We start from the raw sequence: 13,767 nt of genomic DNA, 5'->3' as shown, positions 1-13,767 counted from the left end.
GTTCCACACAGTGCTGGAAGAAGTAGCCTTGTGTTACTGTTGCATTACTCATTTCCTGGGGGCTAGGTAGAGTTTGTGTACTCAGGCGGCCCTCCGCACACCTTAGTACAGACTTCATGTATTTACTAAAGAAGCCACAGGTTGCAGAGTCCTAGCAGGGCCGGCCCCTTCCACTCCAGATCACCGCCTGATAACCAGCAGTGAGATCTGAAACGAAAGCTGAACTTTGGCCAAGGCTTTATGCCTTCCTGCCCTCTTCCTTCCAGGACTAGTACTATGCCTGTAACGCTAGCCCTATTTTGCTTTCCTTCAGCTTTGCTGTTGTCCATTCTCCTCACGTGTCCCACCCAGCCAAGCTGGGCTGAGGTGAGCCTCGCTTCAGGGTTAGGAGACTGACTTTTCGGGTTGCAGCCTCTTCACCACAGCTCTTGTTTTGGCAGACCCGTTCTTCACCGCTTCCTTCCGGAGCTTTAGTGGCTCCTTCCAAGTTCTGACCAAGCTACCGACTCCACCAACAGGATCATCCAACATGGCCCGTAGCCAGCTCAAGAAAAGCGAGAGTTGGTTGCTGGAACTTCTGTCTGGCGGGAGATGGTAGACGTGTCGGATGATAACTCCCCACTGTCTTTTCTCTAAACTAGAGTGGGAAAAGTCCAGCCACTGTAGGACCAAGAAAGGGATGGAACCTGACCTCCATCAATCAATCCATTACTAGTATTTATGGAGTGCTTACTTTGTGCAGAGCACTGTGGTAAGTGCCTGGGAGAGTACACTACAGGGAGTCTATACAGTCCCTGCCCCGGTGGAAAGGGTTGCCTACCCTTAGGAGGTAGCCCCGTCAGACCGTAAGCTCGCCATGGGCAGGATATGTGTCTGCCAACTGTGGGTATTGTACTTGCCCAAGCACTTAATACAGTCTCTAGAGTAAGTGCTCAATAAATATCATTGATTGATGAGTCCTGAGGTATCTTTGAGCAACTACCAGAATGATCCTCATGGAACTCTGATTATAATAATAAAAATTATGGTACTTGTCAAGCTCTTACTATGTGCCAAGCACTGTTCTAAGTACTGCGGTAGATACATGTTAATCAGATTGGACCCAGTCCCTGTCCCACTTAGGGCTCACACCCTTAATCCACATTTTACAGATGAGGTAACTAAGGCCCAGAGAATTAAAGCGACTCGCTCAAAGTTACACAGTAGACATGTGGCAGAACAAGGATTAGAATCCAGGTCCTCCTGAGTCCTAGACCCATGCTCTATCCACTAAGCCACACTGCCTCTCCTTATGGTAACTCATCCCCATTTACTTAGCTCACCTTCTTAGTTGCAATTATCAGTAATTGTTCTGGGGAAACCAGCATGCAAAAGCTTTTCTCATGCTACACAACTTTAGTTCCTTATAAATTTACCTAAAGCAGGCTGAGTCATTGCCCGAAAAGCCTTAAAATATTCTGACAGAGTGGAATTCATCATGGTTGCCCTCTTCTTTTGGAGTCAGGACTCATTCATTCCTCAGTGTGATGTGATTTGTATGCATCTCATTGTTGATCTGATTGAAAGGAAATGCTTTTCTCTTCTGGGCCCCAGAAAGGGCTTTAAATTCATTAAGAGAAAGCATCATAGGAAAGGTGTAATCTAGTTTAAATAGCACCAGCCTGGGAAATGGGAGACTTGATTGTAGTCTTGCTTCCACTGTGCAGCTTTTGGCAAGTGAATTAACCTTCTTTCTCCAGTTTGACTTCTTACCTCACTCTAAACTCTTTCATGTTTCATTTTGAGCACGGGCTCTCCCTTGGGAAGGATTGCAGTCGGGATGTCAAGAAATAGTCTCCACCAGATATTGCCGAGACCTAGGAGAGGCAGACTGACACAGAGATAGAGACATACTGGATCAGATAGACACAGTTTGGGAGAGTCATTTAGCTGAGCTCAGGCAAGTCTGCAACGCTTTCAGCTCTGCATCCCACAGAACTTCTGTCCTGGCAAGGGGCAGATGAGATGTGAGTTCAGGTGGTGCCTCTGGAGGGTAGGGTCTGAGAAGGAAAAAATAGCTGTAAAACTTAGAAAAAGATAAAGTGGGATTAGGCAGTGATTTTAGAGCGCTTCTCTTCCTTTCAAACTTCCAAGGACATGTCCTTCCTCACTTTAGTCAACCAGCAGCATTTCCTGAATGTCTTTTGCGTGCAGAGCACTGCACTAAGCACTGGAGAGAAAAGAGTTAGTAGACACGATCCCTACCCTCATGGCGCTCCCAACCTAGCAGGGGAGACAGATGTTTAAATTACAAAAAAGGGGAATAATAGAGTGTATAAGATCTGTACAAAAGTACTTAAAGGGGTTGAGGTAACTAGTGATCAAGTGGCACTGAGAGCTGAAGTGGCAGTTGAGGAGATAAAGTGAGATGATTAGAGATGAATGGCCAGATTGAGTGGCCTCCTAGAAACTTGCCTCCTTCAAGAGGCATTGCCCAATCAGTGGCCCCTTTTCCTTGCTGCCGGGTGGGCATTTGCTCAGGTACGGCCACCTTCACCAACCCTGCCGGATCTGGGCATGGTCCCTGGCAGTAGGGATGTAGAAATTTCTAGGCTGAGGTGGAAGGGAACAGGAGAAGGCCACTCACCACCGTGGAGCTCGTGTGGCGGAGCCATTGTGTGCTCTGTCAGGTTTGGTACCTGAAGGGCTGAGGCCCGTTAGGGGACCCAGGAAAGCAGGGCAGAGGAAGGAGAAGGGAGAGCAAATAATAATAATAATAATGGTATTTGTTAAGTGCTTACTATGTGCAAAGCACTGTTCTAAGCGCTGGGGAGGATACAAGGTGATCAGGTTGTTCCACGTGGGCCTCACAGTCTTAATCCCAATTTTACAGATGAGGTAACTGAGGCACAGAGAAGTTAAGTAACTAACCCAAGGTCACACAGCTGACAATTGGTGGAGCGGGATTTGAACCCATGACCTCTGACTCCCAAGCTCATGCTCTTTCCATTGAGCCATACTAATTCTCATTGGCAGGAAGGGGGAGTACTCTCCTTTAGGCTCCAGAGTGGGAGTGGGCATAAGCTCTACTCTGGGCCTGGAAATAATAATAATAATTATTATTATGGTATGTGTTAAGCACTTACTATGTGCCAGGCACTGTACTAGGCGCTGGGGTGGATACAAGAAAATTGGGTGGGAAACAGTACCTGTCCCAAGTTGGGCTCACAGTCTCGATTCCCGTTTTACAGATGAGGGAACTGAGGCACAGAGAAGTGAAGTGACTTGCCCAGGTTCTCACAGCAGACAAATGGCAGAGCCGGGCTTAGAGTCTTTGACCTTCTGACTCGCAGCCCCAGGCACTATCTGCGATGCCAGCTGTGGGTGGGTGAGGTAATCTTCCCTTGCAGCACTGGAACTGGGGTAGAGTGGGGATTTCCAAGGCCATTGTCAGCTGTCGTAGGTGAATGTGTGAGGTGGCCAAGGTGGGGGTCCAGAAGGAATCCAATCCATTCAATCCAAGGGGTTGGGGGAAGTGGCGCATTAGCAGTAGGACTTAGAAGCCCCTCCCCTTGAGCAGCAACATTTTGGGGGAAGGATGTGGCAATTTGGCTCTACGAACTTAACGACCTCTATGCGTGACATACAGTAGCCAATGCCACAGGACTCCTTGTATGACTGAGGCAGCCGGGAACAGGTCCCATAATAATAATCATGATGATAATAATGATATGACTGTGGTATTTAAGTGCTTACTGTGTGCCCACCAGATAAAAGATAGCAGGTCAGACACACAGTCCCCTTCTCACGTGGGACTCACAGTCCAAGTAGGAGAGAGAACAGCTATTGAATCCCCATTTTTTTTACCATTGAGGAAACTGAGGCCCAGAGAAATTGTGACTTGCCCAAGGTCAGCGCTTAGAACAGTGCTTTGCACATAGCGCTTAATAAATGCCATTACTACTACACAGCAGCCATGTTAGTATATATGTATAAGAATGTCGTCTTATTTTAAAAAACAAAACAAAAACCTGTAAGGCAGCAAACGGGCTTTTGCTTGCAATTGTTTGCTGTGTGATCTAGGGCAAGTCACTTAACTTCTTTTTGCCTCAGTTTCCTCAACTATAGGGTGGATATTAAATACCTGTTCTCCCTCCCGCTTAGGTTGTAGGCTGCATGCAGAACAGGCTGTGTCCGACCTAATTAACTTGTACCTACCCCAGTGCTTAGAACAGTGTTTGACAGATAGTAAGTGCTTAATGAATGTCATTTTTTTTTTTAAAAAAAGGCAAATTCATTCCAGGTTGGGAGTGTGGACAAGCTGTAACCTCTCTGTATACTTCCCTCCATAACCCAGCTCCTGGCTTTTCTGCCTCAGCCTCATCCTGGCAGCGTGGCTCAGTGGAAAGAGCACGGGCTTTGGAGTCAGAGGTCATGGGTTAAAATCCCAGCTCCGCCAATTGTCAGCTGTGTGATTTTGGGCAAGTCACTTAACTTCTCTGGGCCTCAGTTACCTCTTCTGTAAAATGGGGATGAAGACTGTGAGCCCCCCATGGGACAATCTGATCACCATGTAACCTCCCCAGCACTTAGAACAGTGCTTTGCACATAGTAAGCGCTTAATAAATGCCATTATTATTATTATTATTATTATCCTGAAGACTGTAAACAGCTTGTGGGCAGGTATCATGTCTGTCAACACTATTGTATTGTACTCTCCCAAGCACTTAGAACCAAGCAGTGCATACGGTAAGCGCTCAATAAATACAACTGATTGATCTCTGCTCTGCCAGCTAGGTGATTCCTCCAGCCATCCCAGCCTCCTGGGGATTGCCTATCGGTGGTGTGATGGCTGCAGTCTTAATCTGAGTGCATTCGAAGGGAGTTGCAGGGGGTGAAAAAGCATCTCTTTTTTTGCTGATGTGCAAATGTGAATAACCCTTCTACGGTGGTTTGGGGCTAGTCTTTCCTCCGTAGATGTCCGGCTTTTCCCATCACTCGCATAGGAGTCAGCACCTATTTCGGCAGCCCAGAGGCGAAAATACTGTGGTTGTTAGTCTCCTCTAAATGTAATGGCACTGAAAATCAGTGTATCAGCTGCAAGGATGCAGCTTTCCAGATTAGAGGAACAGTGCCACTGAACCGTGTGGGATTTAAAATGTAATTATAAAATCAATGATATTTATTAGGCACTTACTGTGTGCAGAGCATGGTGCTAAGTACTTGGAAGAATGTAATAACAATAATAATTTTGGTATTTAAGCACTTATTATGTGCCAAGTACTGTACTGAGCTCTAGGATAGATAATAGGTAATCAGGTCCCCACTTGGGCCTCACAGTCTAGGAGGGAGAGCAGGTATTGAATCCCTGTTTTGCAGGAGAGGGAACTGAGGCACAGAGAAGTGATGTGAAGTTGCCCAAGTTCAAGTGGCAGAGCTGGTATTAAAACCCAGGTCCTCTGACTTCCACGCCCATGCTCTTCCTACTAGGCCATGCTTCTCTGCACACTGCTCTGTTGTGTAATACAACAGAATTGGTAGACACAGTCCCTGGCCACAAGGAGTTTTAAGTCTAGAGACTAGCTTGTCAGCGGTGCCGTCAAAAAGTGAAAGATGTCAACTGGTTGTGAACAGGTTGGTGAGCATAAAAAAAAAGTGCGGTATCGTTTGAATGTTAACTCATGTTACCGTTAACTAATCATATCACACTTAATCCTCTCCAGCGGAAATCCCTTGCCACAAGGGTGAGCAAAATAGTGCTGGAGTCCACCATCCAAGCAAGCTATTAATATCTAGCTTGGCGTAGCTCATATGTCAAAGGCCAGTTTTCAGGTTGAACAGTGATTTAGTAGTTTACTTTCCATCAGCTGTTTAATCCAAATGGCTTGTTGTATTGAAATCTTTTCCAGTTTTGTATTGCAGAAAAAGTAATTGTGTACGTAATTCTGTTTATAAACATGGTTTGGAACGCTTCACGTTGTACCTTTCGAACTCAGGGGAAACATGCTAAGACTATTCAGTTTATAACTCGAAATAATACCCTTATCCCCTAATAAGCTGAACACTGTATGCAAAGCAGTCCCCTAGTGTGGTCAGTTTATTGTCTGATATTCTCATTTAGTGCCAAAATACCAATATAATAATTATAAATCAAGTGTTCTCTTTAGGCCAGCTCTGCTTGAAAGCAGTCTCAAATCACATCGACTCCTCCAGAGAGACTTTATTACAACAAAATAGGAAGTCATTCTCAAGTGCTTTTTAAATCCTGTTCATTTTGATTATGTTAAGTATTTGAATTGGGATTCCATACCCTTATTAATGAATGGAGGGAGGTGTGAGAGTTAATGTTCAGGAACCCAAGATTTACCAATTGAGGCTCTGAACTACATTCCTGAATTTTCCAGTGAAGAAAAGGGGTGAGACTTTGCTAAGGGAGCTAGAATGTTCAGTAATTCAATCAGTCTAAAGGAGCTAGGCTGCTCAATCAATCAGTCCATCAGTGATATTTATGGAGCCCATAAAGTGTGTTTTCATAAGAGCCTGTGAAAGTACAATACAGCAGAGTTGGTAGACCCGTTCCCTTCGCACATCGAGCTTACGGTCTAGAGGGGGGACAGATGTTAATATATAAGTAATTTATAATATATAATTTATACATATGTACATATTTATATATACCAGACTTTAAGCTCATTGTGGGCAGAGAATGTGCCCGCCAACTCTGTTGTAGTGTACTTTTCCAAGCACCCAGTACACGGCTCTGCACACAGCACACACTCAGTGGGACTACCGATATACCCCAAGTTACAACTGTCCGACTGATATTATTTGATAACTTCCCACACAATACAACCACCCTGGGAGAAGACCCTCAGTTATCTGATACTTTATCCCAGGAATATACCAGCCCAGCCCTGATGTTTCCCTACCTAGAGCTACAGGTGAGGAAGTGTCTTCTCGCCCCTCACCCTCCCTTTCTATCTGGGCAGAGATTAAGCTCATAACAGTGAATGAATCTTGAAGGATGTTCAGTTCACAGTGTCAGATTTTCAAAACAGTAGATGAACACCTGTGTTTGAAGATGACCCTAGTAGAGCGAGAGTTTTGAGCATTCGCAGAAGTGTTCAAAAGGAGCTTGCGTGTTACAAGGTGCTTAAAGAGGACAAGAAGGCTGCTGTTCAACCAGAGTTGGACAGATTCTTCACTAAAATTGAAAAACCACTGCAAAGTTTCCTAAAACATGTTACAATTCCTTTATTTAAAATTGTAATGTTACACCTTGAGTTCCAATCAGTTAACAAACCAGTTGTATTTATTGCTTCCCCTGTTGAGAGCACCACACTACTAGTGCATTAGAGGTAGTAGATAAGGTTTCTGCCTTCAAGGAGCTTACATTCTAGGTGCTAAAATTAATTCCAAGAAGGGGGAAGCAACAGAGTTCAAAGATATGTATGTACCTAAGTGCACCCGAAGAGGAGTGAGTATCTGCATGCTTAGGGGACACGGAAGTGCTGAAGTGGCAATAGAGGGGGAGATAAATAATAGGGGAAAATAATAGGGGAAAGCCTCCTTGAGGATACCCGATTTCAGAAAGACGTTGAAGATAGGGAGAGTAGTGGTCTGACAGATGCGAAAGGGGAGGAAGAGCCAGGGTTCTAATCTCGGCTCTGCCACTTATCCTCTGTGTGACCTTGAGCAAGTCACTTCACTTCTCTGGGCCTCAAATACCTCATCTGTAAAATGGGGATTAAGACTGTGAACACCACATGGTTACATGGACTGTGTCTAACCCAATTAGCTTGACTCTACCCCAGTGCTTAGTACAATGCCTGGCACATAGTGCTTAACAAGTACCATTAAAAGAAAGAGAGAGACACCATGAGTAATTAAAAGATTAAACAATACTTTAGAGATGCTTCTCATGACAGCAAATAGCATGGAAAGGAATTTCATATTACTTTTTCAGAGGTCCTGGAACAGACCCTAACTTAAAGCAAGTCAATCTCTGGGAAAATGTACCCCGTAATTTAACTTTATCTTCAAGGACCATAAAACCTGGTTGTATTATTAGGATGTGCAATATTCATTTCTTGTTCAGGGGCAGCACACAGAGGGACACTGAAAGTAAGCAAGGGAAGCCATGGACCTCCATTCAGGAAATTAAATGATTTGGTGGTGAAGAGAAAAACGCTTGGAGTGCCCTTAGTCCTTCCAAAGCTAGGTTGAAGGAGAGTTGAGAAGTCAACTGCTCTGGCGGAGTCATGATTGCCCAGGAGAAGCGGGTTTGGAATGATGTGGCTAGAGAAAGGGGAAAGCAGAGTGTGCTCTCTAGGTGTGGGTTTCTGTTGTATGATAGATTTTTATTTTGGAAAGAAGTAAGGATTAGACTGGGGAGTTGGTAAAAACAAACCATAAATTTGATGAAACATTCCTATCTGCAGAGCACCTGACTGGAAATTTGTTTATTTGCTATTATGGGACCGAGGTTAGCTAAAATAAGCTGTGGACTGTCAGAAGACAGAATGGATAAATTTTTCATGTGCTTAGCTGGACCATAGCAAGCAGTGATAAACTTTTCCAGCATTACCATGTTAGTATTAGCATAATGGATACCAAATTATTCCCTCATTGTGGTGTCAACCTTGCTTTGTATTCATGTGTTAGCACCTTCTGTTCTCCTCCTGGAATCAGGGAAACTGCCCTGGCAGTGATCCCTTGGTGGAATTTCAGATTTTTGGTGTGCGTGGAATGGGAGAGAATATGTGCTTTCTGACACAGTAGGAGCTAGGCCCACCACAGGGTCAGAAAATGTGATGATAATAATTACGGTATTTGTTAAACACTTACTATGTGCCAGGCACTGTACTAAGTGCTGGGGTAGATACAAGCAGTTTGGGTTGAACACAGTCCCTGTCCCATGTGGGGCTCACAGTCTCAATCCCCATTTTACAGATGAGGGAACTGAGGCACATAGAAGTGAAGTGACTTGCCCAAAGTCACACAGTAGACAAGTGGCGGCAGAGCTGGGGTTAGAACCCATGACCTTCTGATTCCCATGCCTGTATTCTATCCACTATGCCATACTGCTTCTGTAGTACTATGGGCTCCAGATTTTGCAAAGCATTTCTCAAATCCATTATTCAGTTGCATTTGTTGAGTACTTACTGTGTGCAGAGCACTGTACCAGTGCTTGGGAGAGTACAGTATAATAAAGTTAGTAGACCCATTCCCTGCCTACCATGAGCTTGCAGTCTAGAGCAGAAGACAGACATTAATATACATAATTATGGTTATGTACTTAAGTGCTGTGGGGCCGAGGGAGGGGTGAATAAACAGAGCAAATCCAAGTGCAAATGATAACTCATTCCCCTTGGGTCTTACCAAGTATATCCAGACCGCAGTCGTCGTCTTAACATCCTTGTGTGTTTGAGTCTGGCTAAAGAACACATGTCCAGATTTGCCCAACACAGACCAGAAACAATAGCTGAGTGATTATATGGCTTTTGTGAGAATGGGGAGAATTCTAAAGAATTTTTAGACTGTGAGCCCACTGTTGGGTAGGGACTGTCTCTATATGTTGCCAACTTGTACTTCCCAAGCGCTTAGTACAGTGCTCTGCACACAGTAAGCGCTCAGTAAATGCGATTGATTGATTGATTAAAGAGGGACATTGTATGATTGTAGTTGATCGTGATCGTTTTTGACCAGGCTGTTTTGGACTACTTGAAGTGGAGAACAGCTAGAGGCTGGTGAGAAGAAGGTTTCAGCTGCCCAAGCTTGAAATGATCAGAGTCTCCTGCACGGCGGGAAATAGAGAAGAGAGCAGAGCCAAGGGAATCAGTAAATCGTATTTATTGAGCACTTACTGTATGCAAAGCACTACACTAAGCACTTGGGAGAGTACAGTATAATAGGTGGTAGGCACAGTCTCTACTCATAAGGAGGTTATGGTCTAGAGTGGGAGGTGGACAGTAAAATAAACTACAGATAGGGGAAACGACAGGATGAGGGTAAGTGCTGAAGGGCAGTTATCAAGTGCCCAAAGGAAACAGACCCAAGTGCATATGTGATGCAGAAAGGAGAGCAAGTAAAGGAAACATAGACTTAGTCCAGGAAGGCCTCTTGAAGGAGATGTGGTATTAGGATGGCTTTAAAGATGGGGGAGAGTGGTGGTATGTCAGATGGGAAGAGAGTGGGAGTTTCAGGCCAGAGGGAAGTGGAGGAAGTAATGAAGGGGTTTGTGGATAGATCGAGTAGGTGGGGGGGAGGGGAATCAAAGGGAAAGTGATGAGTCAAAGTTTACAAGTCAGTGTTTTGGAGGTAGGTGAGAGTAAATATTGACATTCTCCTTGAAGAAAGTAGCAAATGGGGGAGAAGGAAGTGAGCCAGGTGCCAGTCAGGGAAAAGGAAGGAGGTTGGGGCAGGAATAGATAGAATAAGTAGTCTGAGTTTGACTTGAAACAGGAAAGTGGGCTTGTAAGGAAATAAAACTGACAGGACAATGAGAGGTGACAAACTTCACAGTAATTTGATAAAGAGGACAATACTGTCCTCTCCCTCCCCACCCCTCCAAAAAAAAGGTCATTTGAGGTGTGAAAGAGGTTAGTAATTTCTCCTGGGATCAGTGGGATCAGGTTGAGAGCAGGCTACTGTAACTCATCAGTAATTACAGATACTCATGAATAAGAGAGAACAACTTTAATCTAAAAACTGACATGTTGCAGACATCTTCATTACTGGGAAAGCCAAACCTTTTCCTCTGATGAGGGACTTTCTCCTAGTTCCCATTATGCTAGGCTTTACAAAGGAGCATCTCTGAAAATACTAACTTCACTCCACCTTCCCTTCAAATCCCGAAGTAGCTTTTATTATATCAGGACATAAATGACAAATACAATTCTAGGAAATAAATTCAATTTCAGTCATGTATAGGACAGAAAACACTCGTGAGTTTTAAATTGTTTTCAGAGTATTCCATTCAAAATGAAGCTACCATAGAAATTTTTCCTTTGGTGAGGAATTCCTTAGTTATTGGTACATTGGTCTAGAATTTTCTTCATTAGTGAAATCTGAGTTGGTTGATCTGCATTGAGATTATCCCAAAGTGCGAGGAACCTTTTTCTACAGGTATTCAAATGGCCAACATCCTAATCTTTGAGAAAAAAGCTTGATATTCAGCAGTGAGTCCCCTTTAATCCAATTTGTTGCCTGTTGCCTATCCAGACATGCATCGTTTACAAAAAGACCCCAAATTCTTATTAGCAGTTTATCCAAATTGCATAATGACAGCATGTATTAGAGTAGAACTGTCTGACCTTGGGTTTGCAGTGGTGGCCTGAATGTCCTGAAATATTGTCTCATCATAGAGGCCTGGCCTCCTCTGTCACCAAATCCTATTAGTTCTACCTTCACGACTTGACTAAAATTCACCCTTTCCTCTCCATCCAAACTGCTGCTACAGTGATCCAAACACTTATCCTGTCCCACCCTGACTACTGCATCTACCTCCTCTCTGACCTCCCTTCCTCCTGCCTCTCCCCACTGCAGTCCTTACTTCACTCTGCTGCCCAGATTCATTTTCACAAAAACAGTCCACGTCTCCCCAATCCTGAAGAGCCTCCAGTGGTTTCCCGTCCACCTCTGCATCAGATACTCCTTACAGTCGACTTTAAAGCGCTCAGTCAGCTCACCCCCTCCTACCTTACCTCACTCATCTTCTGTAGCATATTCCACACACTTCACTCTAGCATCAGCTTATTCACCGTGCCCCGATCTCATCTATCTCACTGCTAGCCTCTTTCCCCCATCCTTCCTCTGCTTGGGAACTCCCTCCCCTTCCATATATGCCAGACCACCACTCTCCCCACCTTCAAGCCTAATTAAAATCACATCTCCTCCAAGAAGCCATCCCTGATTAAGCCCTCTTTTCTCTGACTCCCTCTTGCTTCTGTGTTATCTGGCCACCTGGATCTGTACCCTTTGGACACTCCGTATTCATCCCTCCCTCAGCCACGCAGCACATATGGTGTCCATGTCCATAAATGATTTATTTATATTAACATTTGTCTCTCTGTCTAGGCTTTAGGCTCATTGTGGGCGGGGAGCATGTATACCACCTCTGTTGTATCACAGTCCCCCCAAGTGTTTCGTGCAGCAATCAATCAATCGTATTTATTGAGCACTTGCTGTGTGCAGAACACTGTACTAAGCACTTGGGAAGTACAAGTTGGCAACATATAGAGACAGTCCCTACCCAGCAGTGGGCTCACAGTCTAGAAGGGGGAGACAGAGAACAAAACCAAACATACTAACAAAATAAAATAAATGGAATAGATATGTACAAGTAAGATAAATAGAGTAATAAATATGTTCAAACATATATACGTATATACAGGTGATATATATATATATAAAATAGCACTCTTCGCACAGTAAGTGCTCAGTACATACCATTGATGGATTGATTGATGGTTGTCTGGAGTCTGCAGGGCTAAATCAGTTTGGCACCATACTGAACCATGTCAGGTCAGACCAGATTTTCAAATCTCCCAGTAGTTGCACTCCCTCCTGCCCCATTTCTGGGGTTTCTGACTGGGACAGATTGCACCCCAATAGCAGGGGTGCACATGCCTGGATGGTAGATCAGCACATATTTAATGATCCCTGAGGCTGCTGGGACTACAGCTCTCAAAAACTCTGGGAATAGCTACACTTGTGCATCCAATCTCTGGTGTTTATTGAGCACTTACTGTGTGTGAAGCACTGTACTAAGCGCCTAGGAAAATCCATTATGATGGAGTTGGAAGATGTGATCCCTGCCTCTAAGGAGCTCAGAGTCCGCAGGAAGAGACAGGTATTAAAATAAATTAAGCTAGGGGAAATAGTAATCGGTGCATTGGTGCTCTCCAAACTCGTACCTTCTTCCCACCCTCAGGGTCCAAGTCTGAGAAGCAGCATGGCTCACTGGAAAGAGCCCGGGCTTTGGAGTCAGAGTTCATGGGTTCGAATCCCGGCTCCGCCACTTGTCAGCTGTGTGACTTTGGGCAAGTCACTTCACTTCTCTGTGCCTCAGTTACCTCATCTGTAAAATGGGGGTTAAGACTGTGAGCCCCACATGGGACAACCTGATTACCTTGTAACCTCCCCAGCGCTTAGAACAGTGCTTTGCACATAGTAAGCGCTTAATAAATGCCATAAAAAAAGTCTGATTTAGCCTGACTTCATTTCATTTGGTTTGGTGCTGAGGAAGCTGGGGAACCAGTATCATAGTGTCAGCATAGGTTGACACTAATATCTGGGGCATGCTGGGTCAAGCCATATTCCATATTTCTGTTTGGGGTAGAACTCTCTTTTGAAATTGTCAAATCTCCCCTCAAAAAGCAAAGACCGTATGGTGGACACTGCTGTGGACATGGCCCCAGGAGTGCACTTTTCTTTGTCTCAGTGATTGACTGAGGTCTTAAGTTGCTGGTTTGATTTGGTCCTTTGGCAGTTGCGGTATTGTTGCAGTTACTTTAAAAATCACTGTAAATTGTTCCTTCTACAAGCAGCTCCTTTCTCTGAATTTTTCAGGTGGTATAGCTGGGTCTCACTTTAATGATTGTTAAACGATAAGGAAATTGTTGTATAGGAGGGTTGTTGTAATTCGGATGTAGCCATGTTCAATCACTTCTTCCATAATGGGAGCCTTCGTCGTGTGTTTGGGTAAGAATTTGGCTAGGGAATTAGGGAATGTTCTTCCAACATGCGTCCCTCTGGTTAGCACATGATGTTGGGAAAAGTGCATGT

General features: G+C 44.4%; 1 protein-coding gene across 1 annotated transcript in view; it reads left to right on the top strand.

Moving 5' to 3' along the window:
* The window catches only part of SPPL3 (signal peptide peptidase like 3), a 165,961-nt gene that overhangs the window by 123,938 nt on the left and 28,256 nt on the right, over nt 1-13,767 (top strand). The window lies entirely within an intron of this gene.

Source organism: Tachyglossus aculeatus, chromosome 21 (assembly GCF_015852505.1).
Source record: "Tachyglossus aculeatus isolate mTacAcu1 chromosome 21, mTacAcu1.pri, whole genome shotgun sequence".
Lineage (NCBI taxonomy): Eukaryota > Metazoa > Chordata > Mammalia > Monotremata > Tachyglossidae > Tachyglossus > Tachyglossus aculeatus.
The sequence above is the reverse complement of the archived record's forward strand: the minus strand, read 5'-3'. Positions and strand labels throughout refer to the sequence as shown.